This window comes from Ambystoma mexicanum, chromosome 5p, assembly GCF_040938575.1.
Source record: "Ambystoma mexicanum isolate Mex_15411 chromosome 5p, UKY_AmexF1_1, whole genome shotgun sequence".
Lineage (NCBI taxonomy): Eukaryota > Metazoa > Chordata > Amphibia > Caudata > Ambystomatidae > Ambystoma > Ambystoma mexicanum.
This window is the reverse complement of record NC_090930.1, coordinates 1,047,760,720-1,047,785,107: the sequence shown is the minus strand read 5'-3', so window position 1 is coordinate 1,047,785,107 and position 24,388 is coordinate 1,047,760,720. Positions and strand designations below refer to the sequence as shown.

Sequence of the window (24,388 nt, the reverse complement as noted above, 5' to 3'; positions counted from 1 at the left end):
TTTGCCATGTTTTTTTTTTTTAAAACCTTTATTTTTGTTGCACTTGGTCACTACTTTCACTTGGTTACAGAGACATCATAATTATAGACATTACATTTTACAATATGAATCACATTACAGCATCAAGTTGTTCAAGTCCGCTTTTCTCGGCGAGATACTGTTTGTACCTGCCCCAAATGTTTTTCGGGCGCGAGGCTGGGAGCACAGTATCAATATACAGTTCCTCCATGTCGTTCGCCCATGCCATGTCCCTTTCCCAGTCCGCCTTAGTAGGGGAGTGCGCACTCTTCCATCTAAGGAGGATCGCCCTTTTGGCGAGGAGCAGACTTACATTCAGAAGCTTTCGCCAACTCGGGCTTATTTTCTCAATTGACCCCAACAGGCATAATCGTGGGGTCCACTCTAGTGGGTGGTCTGCCATCTCGTCTATCGTCTGACATACAGCTTCCCAGTATCCCCTCAGTGCACTGCACCCCCAAAGCATGTGATAAATGCCAGCATTGTCCGCATGGCATCTCGGGCATTCCCCTGTCATGGTTGGGTATATGCGTTTGAGTTTCTCTGGGGTGTAATGTGTTCTCTGAAGAATTTTATAGTGGATTAGCCTGTATTTGGAATTGCAGGATATCTGTTTCACGAGTGCACAGTATTGAGACCACTCCTCTTCCCCCACCTCTTCTCCAAGGTCCTGTTCCCATTTTGCCCTTGCCGGACGCTGCTCTTGTGGGCGTGTGTGGAGTATGGTCTTGTACAGTGTGGAAGCTGTTATTTTTTGGCGTCCCCCCATAAACATGTATCCCAGTCCCATGTTGACTGGGGGTTCATCAGGGAAGGTTGGCCATATATTTTGTGTAGCTGCCCGCAGACCAGAGTATTGTCGCCTAGCCGTAGGTGTGTTACCCACCTCCTCCCTGATATCCTCCCATCGAATGAACTGCCCGTCCACAAATATCTGCCCCCATTGTGTTATGCCCTTAGCAGACCAGTGGCGGGCCGTCTCTCCCTCTGACGTAAAAGGAGTCTGCGGCATACCCCAGAGCGGCATACTAGGGTGGTATATCCTTTCAGTATTGTACATTTCAACAATCCTGGACCACGCAGTGATCACCACTTTAGAAGGTCTCAGGGAGTTATAATGCTTAACACCTGACCGTGTAATTTGGTGGAGTGCTAGTGTGGCCTCTTTTTCCAGTTGGTTAGGTACTGGGCCCGCTGGGTTGATAAATGTCGTCGCCCATTGGTTCGCATGTTGTGCCTGCGCGCTCAGGTAGTAGAGTTCAAAGTCTGGGGCCATCAAGCCACCGTACATGTAGTCGTTTGTAAGTGTCCCCCAGCCCACTCTCGGATGGCCATCCCATACAAATGAGGAGCACGCGCCCGCGATTTTAGTGAATAAAACACGCCCCGGCCACACCGGCACCGTGCTAAATAGGTAAAATAGCTTAGGAAGGATTATCATTTTCACCAGTGCGATCTTACCCATCATGGATACCGGGAGGGCCCCCCAGCGCTTTAGTTTCAGGCACAACGAGTCCACAAGCAGGTTGTAGTTCAATGCTCGGGATAGCTGAGCAGTCCGAGCAATCCATGCTCCCAGATATAGAACATGCGTCGGGCACCACTGTAGCCCATGCAGGCCCCGTGGCTTCTCTGTGGCCCCTGTGATAGGGAACACTTCTGATTTATTAATGTTAAGTCTGAGTCCCGAGAGTCCACCAAACCTCTCCACCACCGCCAGGACCCTCCCCAGTGTTCTGTCTGGATCTCTCAAATATAGCAGAATGTCGTCTGCGTACAGGTTTATAATGTGCATTGTTGCCCCTATTTTTAGCCCACAGATGCCGGCGAGAGCCCTCAGTTCGTCTGCTAATGGTTCAATTATCAGAGCAAACAGCAATGGCGAGAGCGGGCAACCTTGTCTCGTGCCCCCCCGGAGCTCAATCTGCTCTGTTAGGGTGCCGTTAATTCTAATCCTGGCCTGTGGGGACGTGTACAGTAACTTTACCCATCTCAGGAAGTTCGGGCCAAATCCGTAATTTCGCAATACCCCAAACAGGAATGGCCAGGACACCGTGTCGAATGCTTTGCGCATATCCAGCGACACTGCTATCGCCTGCTGATCCGGGGGGGTCGTGGTTAGGACCTCATGGCATTTCCTAATATTAGTAGCTGCTGACCTGCCGGGGATGAATCCGGCCTGATCTTCGTGGACCATGAATGGCATCCACGGTGTCAGTCTTGTGGCCAGTATCTTTGCTAACAATTTGGCATCTGTGTTAATTAGTGATAGAGGTCTATAAGACCCGCAGTCCTCTGGGGGTTTACCAGTCTTAAGCAACAGTGTTATCACCGCTTCCCTCGTGGACGCTGGGAGCTCCCCTCCCTCCAGGGCCTCGGTCCACATAGCCAGTAACCTGGGTGCCAGTAGGAGCTTAAATGCTTTATAAAATTCTGCGCTTAGGCCATCTGTACCCGGGGCCTTCCCGTTCGGGAGAGCTTCGATGGCCCTTATCACTTCCGCCTCAGTTATCGGGCTTTCCAACACCTCTCTCGTGTTTGCAGCCAGCAGGGTCGTCGGGATACGGGATAGATACTGCTCGATCTCACCTTCAGTGGCGTCTGACTGGGGTGAGTATAGCTCCTCGTAGAATTTATGAAACGTGGAGCGTATACTGCCCTGATCTGTAGTAACCGTGCCCTCCGCCGTTGTTATACATGGAATGTCGGTCGGACCCCTCTCCCCCCTTACCGCTCTGGCCAACAGCCTCCCCGGTCGCTCGCTCTCACCATAGCGGCGAGCGGCCGCCGGTCTGTCAAAGTAGCGGATCTCTTGATCCGCCGCCTCATTGAATTCGTCCAGTGCGTTTTTTAGGTCTAAGGCTAACTGAGGCGTCGGTTGAAGCTCATATTGTGACTGTGTAGCAGCTATTTGTGTTTCGAGGCGCTGCATCCTATTCCTTATATCTTTGAGGATGCCACTCTCACTCGATATAGAGGCGCCTCTAATACACACCTTGAATGCTTGCCACAAAGTCGCCTGGCGAGACACAGAATTATCATTAAATGCAAAATACTCCAGTATGTGCTGTTCCAGCGTGTTCCTATAGACCAGGTCACGCAGCGCTGCAGGTTTAAACCTCCAAGGGGGTCTATTCACTGCTTCGCCCGGTATTCGAAGGTCCAGCACTATCGGTGAGTGGTCAGAGAACGTCCTGGGCAGTATCTGTGCTGCGAGTACCCAGGCCAACACTACGTTGTCTAGTAGCCACATGTCTATCCTGGAATGCATGTCGTGCACCGTGGAGTAATAGGTGTATCCCCTCTCGGATGGGTGTAATGTCCTCCATGCATCTTTTAGCCCCAGGTCTGCCATATGAGCCATTATCGCTTGGGCGGCCTTAGTCAAAGTTCTCACCTGTGTTGAGGTGCGATCCATGTCCACATTCAAAATGGTATTGAAGTCCCCCCCGCAAATCAGGCGAGCAGTTGGATAGTGGGCCAGCAACCCGAAGAGTTCGGTGTAAAACACCGGGTCATCCAGGTTGGGACCGTAGATATTGAGGAGGACCACCTCTCTATCTTGCAAATTGCCATGTACCAAGACATACCTGCCCCCTGGATCACACCTCACCTCCTTGCACGTAAATCGGAGGGTTCTGTGTAACAGTATTGCTACTCCCCTGGCCCTATTCGAGTAGGTTGTGAAGTATTGATGGGTTCCCCACTTCGGCGCCAGTTGTTCCCCGTGTTGCGGGCCAATGTGTGTCTCCTGTAAGAATAGGATTTGTGGGGCATGTCTGTTAATGTAGGCCATGATTTTCCTTTTCTTAACCTTGGAACCCAGGCCCCGAACATTCCAACTCATGATTCTGATATTCTCAGAGCTCCTACCCGCCATCCCGTTCAGTGTGAATGCATTGTGAATCTGTAGAAGAGTGTCTCATATAGTTCCCATTCGTGCAAGTATGTTGTAACCTCGTGCTTTTAACTTTCTCCCCATAACAATAACACATCCCCACTTCCGTCCCGATCCCACCTCCCCCCACCCTCACAGCACCCCGAACTTCTACTGTGCTTAAAGAAACCCCCTCCCCCCCACTAACTTTTAGCATATGCACCTGCAATTGGGGGGCCTGCGGAGATCCCCAGGGCCGATGCTCTTTCAGACTTAGAAAAAAACAAAACACTTAATCGGGTCCGGCATTACTCTCACACATATTAATGGCGGCAAGGACAGTCCCCACGTAGCACAAACCGTAGACCCTGATTTCCCACCTTAATGAGTGTCCCCCTCCGGGGAGAACTGTTGAAGTAAGTGGAGCGGGCATGCATTGCCGTACCTCTCCGGGCCCTCCCCAGGGAAGTCACTCTTGATTAGCGTCCTCGGCGCTCCCCACGACCGTAGGGATGTGCGTCTCCACAAAGTTGGCGGCCTCCTCAGGGAAGGTGAAGAAATGGACTTTGTTCTTGTACAGGATCTTCAGTCTCGCCGGGTAGAGCATTGCATATTGGACCTGTCGTTCCCTTAGCAGTTTCTTGACACCCGTGAATTGTTTCCTTTCTTGTTGCACCGCCAGTGTAAAGTCAGGGAAGATCCGTATCACGCTAGCCTTCCATCTCAGCTCCTGCTTCTCTCTTGCCGTACGTAATATCAAGTCCCTGTCCCTGTAGTTAAGCACACGTGCGATTATTGGTCTCGGGTACGCACCGGGTTTCGGCTTTGGAGCCATAGATCTGTGTGCACGCTCTATTAGGAACATGGGGGACCACCCTGGGTCGCCCAGCAGGTCGCGGAGGAGGGCCTCAACTCCTTTCTCCATAGAGCCCTTCGTCGCATCTTCAGGCACCCCTACAATACGGATGTTGTTGCGTCTTGATCTCGCCTCCAAGTCCTCGCATTTAGATTTAACAGTTCCCAGTTCAATCGCCATTGTGGACACCGTGCTTTTCAGGTTTTCGAGCGCCTCCTCCGCGCCTGATATTCTGGTTTCCGCTTCGGCTATGCGCGTCGTAGTTTTATCCAGTTTAGCCTTAATGGATGCCACATTTGCAGTGATCCCGTCGAGTTTGTCGTTCAGGGCGCCGAACCCCCGCTGCATAGCGAGGAACACCGCTTGGGGGTCCATCTGAGCCTGCGGTGTCGTTTGTTGATCTGGGGTGGGCGCCGGGGGCTCCATCTGCGAGGTGGTTTCCTTCTGGATATTTGTGGTGTACTTGTCGATGGCCCCCCTAGTCTTCTTGGATCCCAGGCTCTTGGGCATTATCCGCTGTTATTTGTATGGACTGATCGCCCCAGGCCACCACGACCCTCAGCACACCCGCCGACAGGCGTCCCCGATGCCTCCGGTGCGCAGGGTCGCGTGATCGAGTGTCGTCCCTCCTCGGCAACCCCCAGCGGACCAACTCTGGGCCCCCAATGTTCAGGTCGTGCGTTGTCAAGCCACGGGAGGGGGGGGGGGTCAAGAGACCGTGCCGTAGAGGAGACCTCAAGCCTCTGGAGCGAGGGCCGTCGGGGGCCCGATTAGCAGTTAGGAAATGTAGCCGTCGGCTCCCGCCAGGCAGGCAAGGTTCCCGTGTTCCGCCGTAGCAGTCGATGGACGGTGGGGCGATGCCGAGGGGCCGAGATGAGGGCCACAGTATCCAGCCGGGTTAAGCAGCGCGGTGGGGAGAGGCCAGTAATGAAGGTTCCTCCGCGAGCAGGCCGCGGATTGCGCTCGCTTTCTCCCGGGCTCCTCCCCTCTTCAAGGCGGCCGCGTAAAGGCCCCCGGCGCGGGCGCTCTCCAGAGCCGCGATAAGTCAGGATAGCAGCAGGCGTTCGGCCCAGAATTTCACCTCCGGGTAGCCCAGTCACCACCGCACCCTCCGTGCGTCGCCCGGGTGTAACCGGACCCGTTGTGCGGATATATTTGGAGCTCGGCCCTGGTTCACTCCGGAGCTCACACAGAAGCGGCCATCTTCCTCTGTGCGCAACAGCGCCCCTATGTTTTGCCATGTTAAGTCATGATATAATATTCATTATGCCTCACAGAGCAGGTCAAAACTGTAACCTTGGTTCATCTTTCCGGGCATTGTAGCATTAATAAAATTAGTAAGCGGCTAAGTAGGCTAAGTCACGACAGACGATTGAGTAAAAGGAAATTATGCAGGTTGACTTGTGTGGGTATAAAAGCGCAAAACAAAGGAGGGAAAATAGTAAAACATAATTTCGAGCTTTTTCACGGGGGAGTTGCCTTTCGTTACTTAAACATAATTGCCATTCTTTCAGAGACATTTGTCATCTGCTGATACCTGTGCATGAATTTCTTTTATTTGACATTTTTTTACATTGACCATTACAGGTGATTGAAATTTGACTTGTTTTCCTTCTACTTCTTTTGTGTAGGATTGTATGTAAATTGAGCTTTAATTGACCTTTCCCTATTTGTGTATTCTCAACAGCTCTCTACTTTTGTGAATTCTGCCTCATGTTATATATGTTTGTGTGCTGAAAATGAAAAAAAAGAACATGCCATTTTAAAATTTGAACTGCACCACATTAATTATATAACATGTCAAATGTTAAAAAAAGATATACGAAGAAGTGATCTTTTCTTTGTTTGCAATTTTTGTATAGTCGGATGATTTGGGTGAGGTCATTTTGTTTCATTTCTATATGTTAAACACAATTGTATTTTCTGTACATCAAAGGAAGTTTTATTCATTGGTTTTGCATGTTTCATATGATTTACGAATTAATGCCTATTACAGGACATGATTTATTTGGATTACTTACAGGAAACCGAATGCTAATTATTCATTTAAGTGCAACATGCGACACTACAAATTCATCAATTGTGCTTTTTGCGATCATATGGCAAACTTTTTAACAATATTAAAATGGGACTGTCTGCCATGAAAATGTGTACGTTTATACGTCAATTCTGATTTCTGATTCTAAACGACTTTGGCTAAACCATTTGCATTTTATCGTTTAATGTCCTCTGGAATTAACATATAAAATTAAATACATTTTTGTTTTTTATGTTTTACTGACCTGTGTACACATTGTTTTGAAGTCCAGAAGGCATTTGTATCATGCCTGAAGAAAATCAGGATCCACAGCAACTATATGTTGCACTCTTTACTATGAGACAAAGAAGAAGAAAGTACAGTGACTTGGTCCACAACTGATATGATATTTCTTAGGCTGGAACCAATTTACAGTTCTTTCATTGTTTGGCTTATGTTCTTTGAGTCTTTTGATTTGTTAATTGACTAAAATAGTCTGGAACATTTTGAAAGTGAAAAAAAAGAAGCTTGACATAGTCAGTCAGAAATGAGGATATTTACATGTGTGAGAAAGTGATGATTTTATTGGTTGTACATTTGTAAGATTTCAGGGGTTTTCCCAAAACTGTTTCACTAGTGCAAGTAGATTCCATTGTGTTTTTCATATTGACATGATTCTGAAGTATGCTTTATATTTGTATAATATTTTTGTGAAAGAAGTAATTTTCATGTTGCAGACACTGTCTAAGGCATTTGTTTTGTTCTTAATATTTTTGGCGTATTCTATGTTTTTATACACAACATGTTACAGGATGTACCAGAAGGAGATGGTGTGGCAGAGCTTGTACATACATGAAGATGAACATTAAAAAAATGGTAGGTTAGTACATCTTGTAACTGAGAGTATTTATGTGAAACGTGGGCACATTACACATGCTTTGCATGTAATTCTCTGCCATTGAATCTAGTCTAGTATCATTTTGTAAAGATCATGCAATGTATTTTGCATACAATTATCTTTGTTGAATCGTATTATTGTGTATGCTCTCTTTATTTTCATTTTGTATTGCGTAAGTACACTAATCAAATGGGACATATGTCTAATGAATTGATATGTGACATTCCGAGAAATGTTTAAAATGCACTTTTTGTAAATCTTTTTTTTAATTATTAACTTTTTTATTAAGAAGCTGCTAGAATACAAACCCTGAGAAGATAGTGTGACACAAGTCTACATACAAAAAGGAGGAACAGTGAAAAACATGATAGGTTACTACTTGCAGTAAATGAGTTAAAGTATGTTGTGAATCTGTATGACTTAGAAGAATGTTATAAGCAGTGAAATGGCATGATAATTCATATTACTTACTTGCCAAGTTTAACGGGGTAATTCATAGAATTCAGCGCACAAGTGGCGCAAGCGGCTGGCGCACAGTGTGCATGTGCAGCAGTCAGTGCCAGTCGCGTGCGCCAAAATCCATTTTCGTGCACAGCGTATTCATGGATTTAAACATCCATAACCAGCCGTGGTGCAGAGTGGCGCAGCGACCCTGCAGCAGCGCCAGTTACGCCCCCAACCCCTCCCCGTGCGCCATGAACAGCGCACAAATCCCTTACATGGCGCACAGGCCAGTGGACCAGCACACAGCCCCCCAACCACGAATACGCCTCTAAAACTCCCTGCGCACCCCTCCGAATACACGTACCCTGCTGCGCGGGGAGAATCACACGCGATAGGCCCTGTGCGAGTGAGGTACATGTATTTCGGGGTACACGGTAAGTTTTACACACGATTGGCCCTGTGCGAGTGGGGTACGTATATTTTGGGGGTGCGCGGGGAGAATCACGTGATTGGCCCAGTGCGAGTGGGGTACGTGTAATTCGGGGGAGCGCAGGAAGTTTTACCCACGATTGGCCCTGTGCGAGCGGGGTACATGTATTTTGGGGGTGCGCAGGGAGAATCACACGCGATTGGCCTTGTGCGAGCGGGGTACATGTATTTCTGGGGTGCGTGGGGAGAATCACACGCGATTGGCCCTGTGCGAGCGGGGTACGTGTATTTTGAGGGTGCGCGGGGAGAATCACACGCAATTAGCCCTGTGCGAGTGGGGTACATGTATTTCGGGGGTGGGCGGGAAGTTTGACCCGCGATTGGCCTTGTGCGAGCGGGGTACATGTATTTCGGGGGTGCGCGGGGAGAATCACACGCGATTGGCCCAGTGCGAGTGGGGTACGTGTAATTCGGGGGAGCGCAGGAAGTTTTACCCACGATTGGCCTTGTGCGAGCGGGGTACGTGTATTAAGGGGGTGCGCAGGGAGAATCACACGCGATAAGCCCTGTGCGAGCGGGGTAAGTGTATTTCGGGGGTGCACAGGGAGAATCACACGCGATTGGCCTTGTGCGAGCGGGGTACATGTATTTCTGGGGTGCGTGGGGAGAATCATACGCGATTGGCCCTGTGCGAGCGGGGTACGTATATTTTGAGGGTGCGCGGGGAGAATCACACGCAATTGGCCCTGTGCGAGTGGGGTACGTGTATTTCGGGGGTGCGCGGGAAGTTAGACCCGCGATTGGCCTTGTGCAAGCGGGGTACATGTATTTCGGGGGTGCGCGGGGAGAATCACATGAGATTAGCCCTGTGCGAGCGGGGTATGTGTATTTCGGGGGTGCGCGGGAAGTTTGACCCGCGATTGGCCCTGTGCGCGCAGGGTACATGTATTATGGGGGTGTGCAGGGAGAATCACACGCGATTGGCCCTGTGCGAGCAGGGTACGTGTATTTCGGGGGTGCGCAGGGAGAATCACACGCGATTGGCCCTGTGCGAGTGGGGTACGTGTATTTCGGGTGTGCCCCAACGAATTGGCAGTGTGTGTCCTCCCAGGTGTGTCCTCTCCCCCCTCCCCAGGGCCTGCAGGCAGACCATAACACAGGGGAACACACTGCACCCCTGGCCATGCCCCACAGGCAGCCCATCCACCCTGGCGAAGCCCCCAGCCCGCCCACATGTCACCACGCACAAGTGAGCACTGACACATGTGCCCCAGCACCCCCATCCACCCAGCATTGAGGGTCAGGCCCCGACTCATGTCCCCCAGCACCCCCATCCACCCAGCATTGACGGGCACCGGCCAGCAGGCCCCGACTCATGTCCCCCAGCTCCCCCATCCACCCAGCATTGACGGGCACCTGCCAGCAGGCCCCGACTCATTTCCCCCAGCACCCCATCCACCCAGCATTGACGGGCACCGGCCAGCAGGCCCCGACTCATGTCCCCCAGCTCCCCCATCCACCCAGCATTGACGGGCACCTGCCAGCAGGCCCCGACTCATTTCCCCCAGCACCCCATCCACCCAGCATTGACGGCACCTGCCAGCAGGCCCCAACTCATGTCCCCCACCACCCCCATGCACCCAGCATTGAGTGTCAGGCCCGACTCATGTCCCCCAGCACCCCCTTCTACCCAGCATTGTGAGTCAGGCCCGACTCATGTCCCCCAGCACCGCCATCCACCCAGCATGAGGGTCAGACCCTGACTCAGGTCCCCACCCAACATGTCATGAAGATGCACATTAATGGGCCTCATGTCCACCAAAATCACACTGCATGCCACCCCAGTCTTAAGACACAATCAAGTTTCCCAACCACCCCACACTGAAAGGCCTATTACTTGTCACTAACCAAAAGTAAAATATGCACATCAACACATGTCCGTCACACACACACACTGGGTGCGAGTTATTGTGTAAACCCACATTGTGACATGCAGTAAACCAAAGAGCAAATACCACACATGGAAGTAAGAAATCAAAATGTATTGTGCACAAAAATAATAAAAATTATTCAAAGCATGTAAATAATCATAAACAAGAAAAAAAGGCATGTCCAAAACAAAAAAATAATAATGATGACACAATCCAAATGAATCCAAAATAAAGTTTGTCAAAAATCCTTTTCCACCAAAGTAAATCCAAAGGAAACCAAAATCCCAAAAATCCATTGATCCATGGTGAGGGTAAATGATGTATGAAAAAAAAATCCACTGTCCAACTATGTACAAATATTGCAACAAGGGTCCATGAGCCCAACAAATGAAATTAAACCTATATACAAAACGCTACATAATTTACAACTATATACAAAAACGTGGGGCATTGTCCAAGCATCCCAAAATAAAAAAAAAAGAAAGGAAACCAATCACTAACTAACTATATACAATGGTGGTGGGCAAGTCCTGCGGCTCACTCTGTGATGTTGCGGGCCAGGGCATCATCGAACTCCATGTCTATCTCCCAGAGGTGAGATTCTGTCCTCGCCCCGAGGTCTTGCAGGGATGCACTCATGGCCTGTTCCAACTCCCTGCGAGTTGCCTCGAGGCACTCAGCCCGCCTCAACGCCCGACGCATGGAGAACTCCGCCCTGACCATGGTGAGCCGCGGCTCTTCCGCCCGCTGCTGCGCCGCATCTATGCGCTGGCCCAACCGCAGTCACACGGAAGACACTCCCATTCCAGGGTTCTCCTGCCCTCTGGCCAATGCCTGCCCCTCTGATGTTGATGGCCCTGAGTCATCATCGCTCCCACCTAGAGCCTGCTGCTGCTGTCCATGTGCCCTGTCTGATGATGCCTGCACATCCTCCATCTGCTGGTCTCCAGTTGTTGGGTGTCCACTCCTGCTGGATCACCGACTCCCGACTGTGGCAGGGATGGGATCTCCACCAAGCTGGCTGTGTTGGTCGGGCCAGGTCCACAGGGGGCCTGGTGGAATCTGGGTCAGAAGACGGCAGGGAGAACGACTGGTGCATAGTCTCCACAGAGGAGGAGAGGTCCGCCAGAGTGCGCGACACGTGTAGGAACCCACACAAACAGTGCCACGTTGCTACGCAGCTCTTCGTGATGGCGTGCGTGCTCCCCCCAGGAAGCACGCACGTCATCACGAATATCACACGTGCGCAATGCAACACCAATCAGGACGGAGCCCATACGGTCATGGGACCCCTCGTCCGCAGGTAGTGGGGAGCCAGATGAGGTTGGCCTCCCCCCTACCTGCGGACGGGCCTGGGACGGGGCATCCCTGCTGTTGCATGGTGGTGCAGTCACAGGGTCAGGGACAGTGACATGCACAGGCCCCTCCGCGGTGACCTGTGCTGGCTCCTGACTCTGGCGCTGGACTGCACCACTTGCACCAGTGGTACTACCCCCACCAGGCCCCATGTGCGGCTCAGTAGCATGCTCCTCCTCCTCTGTGGAGACCACCAACCTGGATGTCTCCGCACCATCTTCCGCCATTGCAAGCCCCTGTGGGGGATCACCCGGCCCTTCCGCTACAGCCGTAGTGGCAGACGCGGCACCAGTCCCTTTGCTCCCGGATGATGGCAATTCATGGGAGGGTGGCTGAGTCTTGCATCGCCGCCCGGTGGATGCATCCCTGCCGCTTGGCTCCACAGCGCCGTCTCCGCCCTCTTCTTCACTCGACGCTGCGTAAAGGGAGACATAGAACACAAGCATCAGGGCACTGTACAATAGTTCCCTAGACAGGAAGCAATAACACATGAGTGGCACTGTCAAACGTCACTTCCATCCTGTCTCTCCAGAACACATGGGTCAATGCACGCAACACACTTGCAGAAACAGGCGTGGCGCATGCAATCAACATCAGGATCCATGTACAAGGCCCTCCATGGACATAAATGTTGCCTTCAAACTCACATGCATCATGGCTCATACTGATCCCATGCACACACATCACTGGAGGGTCATGCATCATGGCTCGTACATCACAGACACAGTGGATACAACGGTGACCAGACTGCATGAGTGATTCTACACATCGTCACGGACATGTGTCATGCATCCATGGCGTTTCAAAGTCACACACATGCTTCTCAGACACACAGACATGCACACCATACATGTACATGTGAGCAGCACCCATCTCTCACCCCCCCACCCATGTCCAAGAACAGGGACTGGCATGCATTCAGGCCAACCTTCATCTCTTTGATAGACGCTTTCCGCGCCTCATCAACTTCCTTTCCTCTTCTGCTGTCCCCCCCTCCCTTTCCTTGGCTACCTTGCCTTCCCCCTCCCTCTCTGCTGCCTCGTGGGCGCTCTCTACACTTCCGCAGGACGTACCTCTGATCTGTACCCCTCTTCGGAAGTCCTTCAAGGTAGGCAACCTTCTCCACATTGCCACTTTTAACCCTCGCTCCGCTGTCAAACACTCCTCTGATATCTGCCGCCTTCTTGAAGAACTTGACCTCGATGTCCTCGGTCTCACTGAGACATGGTTTATGGCCAGCTCTGTCACCAGCTTTGACACGCTCCTACCTGATGGCTACAAGATCCTCTCTGCGCCCAGGCCCAATCGCTCTGGGGGTGGCATAGCCCTTATCTTCCCTGAGTGGATTCCTGCCTCTGTCATCCCTACGCAGGCCTACTCCTCTTTTGAATGCCTCGTCTGCAGGCTCTCTCTTTCGCATAGCCACTCCCTCACTGTGGCTACCATCTATCGGCCACCTGGTCAGGTTTCTTCCTTCCTCTCTGAGTGGGCTGACCTCTCCTCCTCACTCCTGGCCTCAACCGCTCAACTCCTCCTTCGTGGAGACTTCAACATCCACCTGGATGCCTCCAGTCCCCCCTCTGAACTCTTTTGTGACCTCTGTGACTCTCTCTCACTCACCATTCTCCCCTCTGGCCTGACTCATTCTGCAGGGCACACTCTCGATGTTCTGATCTCTTCAGACCTTCCCCTCTCTGTCCCTCTCTCCACTCTTCTCTCTTGGAGTGACCACTTTCTCCTATCCTCCCACCTCACCCTCCGTACCCCGCAGGCCAAGCCACCTCCTTCACTGCCACCCACCTTCTTTGTCACCTGACCCATGAAGCGTGTGTCAGTAGAGGTTTTCGCCACCACCTTCTCACCCCCTCACCCCCCTGGCTGACTCCCACCCTGACACAGCCCTCTCCATGCTCTACACTTCTATATCTGATACTCTCGATAGCCTTGCCCCTGTCATGAGAATCTGCCAGAAGCCCAAAGCCAAGTGTAACTCCTGGTATGACTCAGACCTCGTCACCCTTAAACGCAAGTGTAGGGTTGCCGAAAGGTTCATCCTCTGACAAACTGGCATGCCGCCTGCTACAAAGGAAATATCGGCTCTCTGTCCTCACCAAGAAGAGAGCCCATATCCAAGCCTGCGTCTCTGCGGCATCTAACAACTCAGCTGAACTCTTTAAAATCTGCAAGGAACTGGCCAATCCTGCCGCAGTCTCTACCTCTCCTGTGCCTTCCCAGGCCATCTGCACGGCACTGGCTTCTCACTTAATTTAAAAAACTCAGGACATCCTGTCCTCACTCTCCCTCTCTCACCCACCTCCCGCTATTCCCTGCTCTTCCTCTGGCCCTTCTGCTGTCACCCCTCCTCCCTCCTTCTCTCCCTTTCCCCTTTTCTCTCCAGACGAGGTTTCTAGACAAGTCCGATCTATGAAAGTCTTGTCGAAACAGGTTCAACCCTGTTCCTCCAAAACTATCAAGGATCATATCGACTCCCTGGCGCCTGGCCTGGCAGATTTCTGCAATCACTCCATCACCACTGGAGTCTTCCCATCCCCCCTGAAGCACTCTCTTGTGCACCCTCTTCTTAAGAAACCCTCTGCCGACCCCTCCTGCCTGGCTAACTATCCCCCACTCTCCATCGCTCCCTTCCTGGGCAAGCTCCTGGAGAAAATGGCCATCTCCCAGCTCAATCTCCACACTGAATCTGTTGGTTGTCTTCATGACCATCAGTCTGGCTTTAGAGGTGCCAGAAGCACGGAAACTGCTCTCCTGAACATCCGTGAAGACCTGCTCACCAACCTCGACTCTAACACCCCTTGCGTTCTTATCTTGCTTGATCTCTCTTGTGCCTTTGACACGGTCAACCATGCCATCCTGCTCAACCGTCTCCGTGATAACCTGGGTATCACTGGTCAGGCTCTGGCATGGCTGACTTCTTTCCTCTCCGACCGACCCTCCCAGGTCCAACTTGGGTCCGGCCTCTCCGACATCTTTTTCTCTACCTGTGGTGTCCCCCAGGGATCTAACCTCTCTCCCTGGCAGTTCAACCAATACTTGGCACTCCTTGCCCACCGCATCGCCACTCTCTGTCCCAACTTTCAGTGCTATGCGGATAATACCCAGCTAATTTTCAGGCTACCCTCAGCCTCCTCCTCGCCTTCCCTCATCTCTGACTGTCTGTCTGCCATTCAGGAATGGTGTGCCGCCAACGACCTCTGTCTTAATGCCAGAAAGACTGAGATTCAACTCATCGGCACACCCACTCCCTCCTTCCCTGCAGCTCTCTGGCCGGCCTCTCTTGGCCCTCCTCCCACTCCCACCTGCAAAGCTAAAAACCTCGGGGTCATCTTCGACCCTGCACTCTCCTTCTCCCCTCACATCTCTGACGTCTCCAAGAAGTCACACTACCAGCTGCACCTCCTTAGAGGCATTCTTCCTTTCCTCTCCTTCCCCCAGAAGCTCACTGTCTCCAGAGCCCTGGTCCTCTCCAAGCTGGACCACTGTAACAGCCGCTATCTAAATCTGCCTGCCTCTACTCTCCGCCCTCTGCAACTTATCCAGAACAGGACTGCAAGACTTGTCCTTGGCTTCAAGCCCAGGGATCGTATCTCTCCAGGACTGAAATCTCTGCACTGGCTCCCAGTGGATGCAAGGATTAAGTTCAAAACCCTCTGCATTGTACACAGGGCCTTCTGGGGTCTGGGACCGAAATACCTTCAATTCTCTCTACTTAAATATCTCCCTTCTCAAGCTCTTCGCTCATCTGCCTCCAACTCCCTTAGGGTCAGTCGCTTCTCCAAACAACGAGTTGGTGGCAGATTACTCTCTTCAGCAGGGGCCTCTCACTGGAACAGCCTTCCTGCCTCCCTGAAACTTGAGGAGAACCATCTCCGGTTCCGGAAACACCTCAAAACCTTCCTCTTTGCTTCTGCTTATTCTCCTCCTCTCCCTTGCTGAATTCCTGACCGTAATTGCACTGGCTACCTGTGCCACCCTTTTGATCTCTGACCCAGGCCCGTCAATTACCCACCTGCATGGCCTCCCTGGCAACCCCTGCACTTGGGACTGCTTCCTGTGTCCCTTCAGTCCCCCCCTACTAGCACTTACGTCTGCACTTCCTTGCACTTGCCACTAGCTGGCTGTTATGTGTCATATTTATTCCACTTCCCATGCACTGCACTTTTCCCCTCTCCCATCCCCCTGCGCACTTTTCCTTTCCCCCTTCCCATGCACTTGCGCGATCTGAATGACACCTGGCCTAGTAGGATCGTTGTTTTGTCCTCCCTTTGTCCCCCCCCTTGCCTCATCGCGCCTTGAAACACTTGTGTATTGGCGCCTTATAAATGCCATATCATATCATATCATATCATATCATATCATTTCATATATCATTCATGTGTGCATTCCGCATGCAGCTCCCCATGTCTCATTGGAACACATGCACCATTCATGTGGTTCACGCATTACTGGTCTCACATGCATTACCATGATGTCCCGGCGCACACACATCCATACATGGCCTATGTTACACATGCAGGCAAGTAGCTGACTACCAGCACACAGCAACATGCCCTGTTTCACACAGCAATGCATGGCCACTTACCGCTCGACTCCAGACGGGTCTTCCTCCGAAGGATCTGGGCATGGAGCGCTGGGTTTAGGCATTCCAGGACCCTCATCTGGATGTTGCTCAGGTGGACCCGGCAGCCCTCTGCTTCCTCTGCCTTCACGAGGCGCTGCGCCTTGTTGAGGGTCCTGGACCTGAGGTCCTCCCAGCGCTTCCGGACGTGCTTGATTTTGCGGGTTGCCACCCTCTCCGTGTTGATGGTAACCACAACGTCCTCCGAGATCCTCTCCCGTCCTTACTTGTCGGCGCGCGATGGTGTGAAGAGGGCATCATAATGCCCCAGGACATGCTCCACCAGGACACCAACTTCCTTCTCATGGAAGCTGGTGGCCCTCTGCCTCTCTAGCTGGGGGTCGCCAGTGGTCTCGGATGGTGTTTGCCCCAACATGGCGACCCCTGAGGCAGGCGTGGGTGGGCAACTGGGTCCTGGGGCTGGGCTGTGAAGCGATGGTATCCCAGTCGGGAGTCTTCTGTTCCAGCAGGGGTGGACACAGCAACTGGACCCCTGCAGATGGCTGACGTGCAGGCACCAAATAGCAGGGCACGTGGACAGTAGGCAGGCAGCAGCAGATGGCAGGTGGGAGCGTGCTCAGGGCTCTTGGGGGCAGGAAAATAGCCTTTTGGCCAGGAGCGTGGTCTTCCGTGTGTTTTCGCGTGGCCAGCTTGATACGGAGTGATTTGGCACGTGAGAAAAGTGCACATCAGTGCGTAATTCGAGGAAAGGCCCTTAGCGTGTAAGCACATCTGTGATGTTACGGGCGCGGGCGTGTCCCACAACACGGGTGCATAGTGAATCAGCACGTGAGAAAAATGCACATCAGCGTGCTATTGGAGGAAAGGGCCTTAGCGCATATGCGCGTAAGTGACGTTACACGTGTGGGCTGGCTTAAAAGGTATGCGTATGACGCCATTTTCTTGTACGTGCTTTTTGTGGAGAGCGAGCGGGTGATTCTTGTACTTCTTGTTGGTTCACACGTGATTACTTCACAACGGTTCCAGTTCGTACTCCCTGTTTCCTCAGACAGCGTTAATTTCTTCTTTTGGTGGGGGTGTTGCCAATGCGCACACATGTGTCTTTTTCACATTCTTTTTCCAGGCAGACGGTGAGTCGCGCACGTATATTACAACTGTGGTTGCCCCCGTGTGTCGCGTACCCCTTCATAGGTCATTGTAGGCTGCGTGTATCACGCGCACGCTTATTTTTGTGTTTCTGGGTGTTTCATTTTTCCATGCACGTTGTCTACCAGGGATTGCGTGCACGTTCAATTTTGTTTTAGGGGTGCCTGTGCGTTGCATGACCCGTCATCTTCCCCCAGGGGTCACAGACAGCCTTGCTAGTGCACTAGCGTACGAATTCCATCTAGTACCCTACCCCTTTCACCCCAATTGCCCAGGACAATTGTTAACTGCAACTCCCATACGCACAACAACATCAGTGCCATGGTTGGGAGGCGGCCAAGCAGTAAGTGGCAAAGGTGGCTGAGCTCAAAGAGGTGGGCGCGGTAGGGGACGTGGCCAGGATGTGCAAGGTGGCCCAAGAGGCCAGTGTTTGGAGGACCAATCGGGGCCACCTACGCTCTCCCCTCCCCCCCATTGGTTGGGGCAAATGTAGCTGACACCATCCCAGCTCAGCCCTTGTTACACCGGCCCATATTGTCAACTGAACCGGCACAGGATGACTCCCAGGCTGACTTCCAGGTCACCAAGTCTTAGCCACGTGTGGCGGTGAAACTTGCTGTCACCAGGCCACGTGGATCTGGGGCAGCAATGTCATCTGCTGCCCCAAGTAGCCAGGGTGAGGAGGCTGCAGGGGCAGCTGCAGCTCAATCCACCCCAGCTCTGAGTCTCCCAGCCGGGACAGTGTCGGTCCAAGTCCATCACACCGACGTTGGCCCTGCCGACATCACCCTGCAGCCAATGCCTGCACCAAGACCTTTGGTCATTGTGACTTTGCAAACTTCAAGTACCCAGTCCACCTGCGCTTCTGCCCCTACTAACCAGAGTGGCAGAAGCCACTCAGGATCCGCACCACCTTCCTAGAAGAAGAAGGGTGCTCTTGCACTACAGGCTGAGACCCCAGACACGGCTACACACTCCGGCACGTCAAGGAAACCTAGCTTCAATGATGCCAAACCTGATGCACTTGTGGCCTATGTGTTGGCACATAGCCGCGAAATGGTGGTGACTGCAGGCTGCAAGACTACGCCTGCTCAACGTAGCGCCCACTGGCAGACCATTGCGGACCACATTAGTGCCCTTGGATTTGTGAGGCGCACAACTGAGGATTGCTACAAGCGGTGGAATGACCTGAAACGCAGAGCAAAGAACAAGCTGGCTTCCAATCATGCCTCTACTCTGGTGACTGGCGGTGGGTCTCCACCAGAGGAAAACCAACTCACTGTACATGAGTCTGTTGCTGGAACCTTTGTCACAGAGGAACAGATCCAAGGCGTGGGAGACTTTCCAGATTTTGAAGCATTGTCCGGTGAGTGCCCATGCATGTGTTTTTAATCCTTTGTATGTTGCTTGGGTGATGTGTACTGATTGAGTGCCAGGTGAGGGTGTGCACTCATGAGTGGTATGGGTCACCCATGTGCTTCCTCCAAACCATTCACCGGCCTTGGGTGTGGGTATGACAGTATCCCTTCTGACCACAGTAGCCAATTTGCACCACATTACTGCAGTTGCCCTTGAACTGTCATCTTGCGACTATATTGTCCATGATATTCTGTGTTCATTCAGCCTGATTGTTTCAATCCTTTCCATTTTTACAATGCATTTTTCTGCCCTGGTGCCACATATGTGCCATGCTTCTGTCATAGATTACACCCCACAATGGCCCACATTTATGACCTTGTTATGGGTATGTTTTTTCCATTCAGGCTGATTGAGTGATGGCCTGCAAACAATCATTTTTGGGCCCTGTTTGGATGCAGAACATGACTGTTGTCTACTGTCATGTTGAAGTGACCAACCATGGATGTATCCATCTGCCTGCCATCACTGTATAATTGAACACTGGATCTGTTGCAGCGTGTAGCACATGCGTGTTTTTGAACACTATTTTGCATGTTGTATCTCATGATGTCCATCTCACTTGGATGGGTGACAGTACTTATTTCCTTCCATATGCATGTACTTCTGAAAAGTACCATGGCTATGCTACATGCCATCTGTGTGCTGGCATGTGTAATGGATGTGTATTGGACATGCCACTCACAGGCTAATGTGTGATGCCAGTGCTATCCAGCATGCAGCTAATATGTTGCTTTTCCATCTTGGAGTCCTCAATGTCTGCTTTTCACCTCCCCTTCCAACTCATTGACAGTGCATGCATGCCAGGGTTATAGTCATGTGGGATAAGTGTAATTCATGTACTGGATCTCTGGCTTGTCAGGCCTATGTGTGTGCTATGGTGCTCATGTCTGTTTCCATTTGTTATCTTTCATTATTTTGCAGGTGATGAGGCTCTTGATGCTGTTGAGGTGGAGATGGTGCAGACCCAGGAGGAATCACAGCCACAACCGGGCACCAGTGGAGGACGTGGGGTGGTGGTGGGTGAAAACCCATTTGTCCTACAGACCATGCTGTCCATGGGTGTCTCTGGGCACACCTCAGCTGAACTCTATGAATCAGGTGCTGAATCGGACAGTGAGACATATGTGCCGTCGCACATGAGTGTTTCTGGCAGGGATGCTGTTCTGTCCAACCCACCTGCACTGGGTGGTAGACCCCTCTATGGGGATGTCAGTGTTGGTAACTCAGCCTTTGGCAGTTACGGATGCAGGGTCAGACTCCACAACATTTGATCCTGTTCCTGGGCCAGCAGATAAAAGGGGGAATGCAGTCCTGGAGCCTCAGGCAGTGCCAGCACAGCAAGGTGCAGATCGCTTTGCCCCAAACAGGTGTGGTGCCCGCCGATGCGGTGGCCGTGCGCCACCATCAATACTGTATGGGAGAACTGCCTGTACATTATAGCAGCACAACAGGGAGCATCGTGTGAAATGATGGCTCAGGCAATGGATAGGGTGGCCATTCTCCCCCCTGAAAGGCAGATGGAGCTCCAGCAGCAGGCAACAGACTCCATTTGCCAATCACACAGGGAGGACGAGGCTGGACTGGAGACTCTGCGCAAAGCCATATCTGTAGAGTCACAGGCCCACAGGGAAGCCCTGAGGATAGAACTGGCATTCCTCAGAGAGACTCTGGGTGACCTTGAGGCTTCCCGGAATTTTAGGTCAGAACAGCAGCTGGAGCAGCTCACACGTTCGCTCTCAGCTGAACTCCAGGAAACCCGTGCGGAGATCCGGGCATCACGCAAGGCCATGCATGCAGAAATGCAGGCAACCCGTGAGGTGCCGCATGGGGATCTCCGTACCATCATCCTCCAGAACCAAACCTTCTAGACTTGCATGCTTGCTGCCATGGAGGACCATACCAGGGCTTTGCATGGGCTGCCTCCCATATCACGGCCACCTCCTGATGTAGCAGCAGAGGGTGAAGAGAGCGAATGCAGTTCTCCCACTGTAGCGTAGCCGTGCAGGTCATGAGCCCATGGAGGTATTTATTTTTTTTCCAACATCCATGCATTTGGGTGCTGGGATGTACCCTGTACCTCGTGCCTCCAGGGTGTCCTCCAAACCCCCTGGTCCACACATGGCCATTTTTTTTTTTTATTTATTTATTTTTTAAATTTTATTTACTGTGTGTTGCTTTGTGTGGCTCCCGTGGGCATCCACTGTATATTCCAGCTGGGCACATGCAGGCTTGTCCTATCTTTGGGTTAGATGCTTGGTTTCCTGACACACACACCCCTCCTGCTTCCCCTTTCCATGGGCTTGCAAAGGGTGTGACCAAGTGACAGTAACTTACACAGTGACATTGGGCTCCCATGAGCTGTGTGGGCAGTCTATAGTCAAAACTGTGTGTACATCCCGAGTGGGGATTGTTGTTGGATTGTACACTGCATGGTGTTTTGATATGTGGTTGTGCATCCATGTATTTCTCCTTATTCACATGTACCTTCTTCATGTCTTCACAAGCCCGTCTCCTTTGCAGATGCAGTTCATGTTGTATGAAGTACACTGACACATTTGCTGGACAGCAATACTCTGCAGTTGGAAGGGGTCGATGTGCTAGCTTTGTCAGGTTGTGAGACTTGCAGTACTTTAATTTTTGATTGTCATATATTGCCACTCTTTCATCCTGTGTTGCTGTTTTGTGTTGCTGGTGAGTATTTGTTCATGTGTGATGTTTCTTATTGATTACTGGGAGCATATTGTCTGTGGCCTGTTTACATTAGGGACAGTGCATTTTGTGACACTTGTGTCATGTGTTGTGCATTCATTTGGTTGCTTTCACGTTGCATGCCATGCCATGGTGTGTTGGGTAGCTGAGATGGGGAGGGGTTGGTTGACATGGCACTATTTTCATGTGGTATTTTGCAAGGGGGTAGACATTCATGCTGCATGAATGTTTGTCTTTTTGTCACACAGCATTGGTTGTCTTTAAGTAGGTAGGGATGCACACAATGTAACACTTCCAGGTGACCAATCTCAGGCTGGTATGGTTGTGATAATTGACTGTCCCTTATGTCATCATCATTGATTGTCAGCTGGTATGTGCCAGGGCTGTGTGCACTCCACAGGGGTAGGATTTTAGGTAAAGTAATTAGCCACCAGTTGGGTACGGGCTGCCTCACCATGTGCCCTTTCATCCCCCCATGCGCAGCAGCCGTGCATGTGGTTGGGGGTGTGGGGGCACCACCATGTCCACCGGCAGGCCCCGGCGGGTTGCAACGTTGTGCAGGACAAATGCTGCCACTATGATCCTGCACACCACTGGGGGCGCATATAGCAGCTGCCCACCAGAGCGGTCAAGGGAGCGCGAAAGCGTGACTTGAGCACCCCGAATGTGCGCTCCACTATGCCCCGGGTTGCAATATGGGCTGTGTTGTATCTTACCTCGGGTGGTGTGGTGGGGTTCCGAATTGGCGTCATCATGTAGGTGCTCAGAGGGTAGGCACTGTCTAGATGGGTATCATTAGTGGGGTTGTCACATTACTCAGTATCTGACATGCATGCATGTGCAGTGGCATTTATACTCACCAATCAGCCATGTGTCGCCATGCCGCCCAGCTTCTAGGTCCCGGTTTAGGGGTGACATTCTGAAAATGAAACTATCATGGGTGGACCCTGGATAGTTGGCATATACTCAGGTGTTGGTTCCCTTCACATACTACCTGCACGTTGATGGAATGCCAGTGCTTGCGGTTTCGATAGATGTGCTCAGTTTCCCTGGGTGGATGTAGAGCCACATGGGGGCAATCAATGGCACCTAGCACTTTGGGGAAGTGTGCCACCTTGTAAAAGTCCTGGACGGCAGCCTGCCTTTCTGCAGGTGTTCTGGGCTTGTATATGTGCCTGCGGACTGAGGGGCGTGCAGTCCTGATGGCCAACACCTGGTGTATGCAGCGTGACTGCGTTGCCTGTGACACCCCCCCCCTACTATGGCACTTGTCCGCTGAAATGAACCAGTAGCCAAGAAGTGCAGTACATTCAGCACCTTTTCCAAGGGGCTCAGTGCTTGGGAGCACAGGGTGGGTGATGTGAGGTCATCTTCCCACTCACTCACCAGGTCGAGTATTATGTGTGGTGGAAACCTGTACCTCCCATACACCTGGTCATCAGGCATCCCAAAAAGGCTGGTCCTGGGTAAAAATATGCGGCGCCTGGGTATCCGCCTCCTCCTGCGGTGTCCCATGACCACTGCTGCGAGGAACGGTATATTCATCGTAGCGTCTGAGCTTGTTTGTTGTTTGCGCGCACTTTTATGCTGCGTGGGGCCGCTACGCCTGCTTCCTGCTGGCGTACGTGTTTCCGGATTAGCGCGTCTTTTTTGGCGCACGCCTTTCCCCTGTTCGATTCCATGAATACTTGTTGTTGGCGTGCGTGTGGGCGTTGCGAGCATTTACCTCCTTTACTTCTCCCGTAACGCCCACATTTTCACACGTTGTTCCCCATTCTGCGTGTTACGCCCCGTGTTACGCCCACTTTTGTTGTCTGCGCTGCGCTATGTGCACTTTCGCTGTGCGCTTAGCGCACACCGTTTAATGACATGTGCGCCTGTGTGCGCCACCCACGATTTTAGCGCACTTCCCAGCATTTACACGCGCACTGACTTCCATGAATCGATGTACGCGGCTTTGGCACGCTTGCGCTGCGATTTTCACGCTTGTGCAGCGATTTTCGGCGCACATTGATTCCATGAATCGGCCTGTCAGTGGCATACCTCGCATGATATAATCTACATAGGCTTGTCAAATGATGGTGAATTGCAGGCACAATGTCAGCATTGCTTGTCGCCTCCAGAGCCCCTCTTGAAATCTCTCTTCTGACCCCACTGCCCTAACACCTTCTGACATAGAGTCCTCTCCACCCACGTTCTCAACACAATATATTGGCTGTCAGCTTTCACTTACCTAGCCCCGGACTGTGATGTCGAAGCTGTCCAAATTCCAAGCCTGATTCTGGACCTCGCCTTTGAAGTAGTCTTCATGCTTGCTCCAGCCTTTCACCCTCGCACAGCTTGAATGGGCCTGTGGCACACCACCATGTGCCCTGGGAGCATGCAGGGGAGAATGCATCAACCCAGGCTGGAGTCCTGTCAAGTATCTCCCTAGACTCACTGGCTTGGGCAGGCAGTTTCTGATTGTCACAGATCATCCCCTCCCCCTCGCTCGCTTGGAGGTTTGACTAGGTCAAGTCATACCTCTCAACTCACATGCTTTTGGGGAGTGTCAACCACCATGTAAGCAGCTCTCTCACCCACCAAGCCCCTTACACAGCTTTTATTTATTTATTTATTTACTTACTTAATGTGATACAGTTTTATATACAAATACAACTTTACACATAGATTTAACCATACAAATCAATA

General features: G+C 51.7%; 1 protein-coding gene across 1 annotated transcript in view; it reads left to right on the top strand.

Annotated features, from left to right (window-relative positions):
• Positions 1–24,388, top strand: part of LOC138481404 (leukocyte elastase inhibitor-like) — a 459,314-nt gene that overhangs the window by 79,837 nt on the left and 355,089 nt on the right. The window contains exon 2 of the mRNA XM_069613540.1: positions 7,580–7,644. The gene's annotated coding sequence lies outside the window, so the exon portion shown is untranslated. The remainder of the gene's footprint in view (positions 1–7,579; positions 7,645–24,388) is intronic.